Below are 2,268 nucleotides of genomic sequence, written 5' to 3'. Positions count from 1 at the left end.
ATTCCAGAGCACCTTCGGTGGCCCGGCTGCGTGCGTGCCTTATCTTTGAGACTTCCTGTCGCCAGTCTGACTTATTAATTTATATGTGCTCGTAATTATTTATGCCTTATAATATTATAATTTAATAAAAAGAAATGGTTAATATTATATATGTGTGGTTCTTAAGGTTATAATATACGCCTAATTTAGTATTATATGAATAGTGTAATAGAAAGTTATAATGTTAATTAGTTATGATTTTTATAAAGACAATATGCATGTGTTATAATAAAAGAGATATTTGTTATTAATGTTTAAATGTGGTTATTAAGAATTATTATAAGAAATGCATATTGTTAACAGTGGGTTTTAGAGTGTAGAGATTTATAATATTGTTAACTGGAAAATTAGGATTTCTTATTACAGGGATCCTTATTATTACTGTTGTTAAATTAATGTTTCTCGGCAAGGCTGAGTTCTACCATAGAGCTCTCTACTTACGTATGTCGGTAAGGTAGATCCCTTGGGTAGGTTTCGTTATTATTGGCGTCGGTAATTAATTAACAATTGTTATAAACGGTTCTTATGTATAAATTACCGACTTTTAGACCTTATAGAAGCTTATGGTAATAGAAGATTCGATGAACAATTAATTTTTATTATTAGTGATGAGTTCAAGCCGTTGTACTGTACGAAGGAATTTAAAAGAGTGCAATATTTAAGAGGAGCTTGAACGTGGACAGAAGGCTTAAATTAAATTAAATAAAGTATTTAAACGTGACCAAGGCAAAAATGGTGGATTTCCAAGCTAAATAGGGTATTTAAACGACCCCTGAACTTAAATAAATGAGGTTTATTAAATTTTAAGTAAAAATTACCAAATTTTGAGAATGTACTGTCAGAAGGATTCTCTGTTTGTGGGCAAGAATTAATTGTTTTCGTTTGGCATTATTTCCTTTTGTAATTAATATTCTGAGGTTTTGACATTTGCTTATGTTTCACTAAAATGTTCTCTATGTACGTAGGTGTTAAAAATATTTTAAATTGACTTTTCTTAATTTTCACGGAAGGTACGCATTACTGATGTCCCAATAGTCCCTGCGTATGAATTTTAGAATTTTCTGAAGTCTACTGGTAAGTAACATTGTTGGTTTCTTATTAATTGTTAATGTTTTTCAAAATGTTAATATGGTCGTTAAATAGAGGTCTTTTAATGCTATTGTTAGCAATTAAGATTTTTCTTCTAGGCCTTATAGTTACTGAGAAAAACATGCCTTTTCCTGATTGGTCGAGACATTCAAATAGCCATAACTTCTAAACTATCGATTTTACAGAAATTTTATTAGGACATAATTTGTAATACTTTGAAGGAGCCTTAAATCGCACCGTGCGATTTTCTAAAATTATTATTATTTTAAAAGATATGAACTTTTATCGATAAATTTTAATAGTAACAATTACCCTCTATGGTTGAATCTACCTATATGTCTCGCTGGCCCTCCAATGCAGAGGCGAAAAAATGATATGGTGGAGAGAACGTCGCAGGACGTTACACCCTGCCGGGCTCGCAGTGCCCAGGGGTTGACTGCCGGTCCACGCCAAGCCCATATTCGCTGAGTACCTGTGTCCAGTTGATCCATTCGAACGAGTGCTCATGCGCTAATACTGGATATATACATTAGCGAACATTTACCGTCGGAATGATTCTTACCTAGTCTATGGCGCAGGACTACACTCGTTCGAAAGGAGCACCGAGAGCACAGTGTTGACCCCTCCGAGGGATGCCACTTTGTCGTAGTGGAGGGGCTCGGGCGTTCCCGTGATCCATTGGGGCAGTACCTTTGGTCCAACCGAAGGGAGGGCCCGGCGGGGAGGTACGCCCGCTAAGAGCATCCCAGGGTAGTTACGAAACCCTCTGCGCCAAGTTGGCACATGGTCTCGTTCTAGGAGGGAGGCCCCCACCCAGGCCAAGCCTGGGTACCCCGCAAAGCGGGGTAGCCAGGACAATTCCCGGTTAGGCCAAATAAATGAGGGCAGCCCTTCATAAACCCCCGGCGTTCGTCCGTGTCCGTAGACGTAATACGCCCACCGCTACCGTCAATATGACCGTCAACAAAACGTTATTTCCCCCCCCCTGATACGAACGCCGAATGGCGCCCATCCCCACGGATCCCACGTTGGGAGGGCGGCCGCGTGGACGCCGCCCCCCTTCCGTTGGGAGGCCAGCCAACATGCAGGTCCTGCCATGCGGTGACCGGCCTCTCGTTCAGCATCGCGGCACACCGCGCA

Source organism: Harpegnathos saltator, unplaced genomic scaffold (assembly GCF_003227715.2).
Source record: "Harpegnathos saltator strain DR-91 unplaced genomic scaffold, Hsal_v8.6 scaffold759, whole genome shotgun sequence".
In the NCBI taxonomy this organism is placed as follows: Eukaryota; Metazoa; Arthropoda; class Insecta; order Hymenoptera; family Formicidae; genus Harpegnathos; species Harpegnathos saltator.
Note: the sequence above shows the minus strand (reverse complement) of the source record.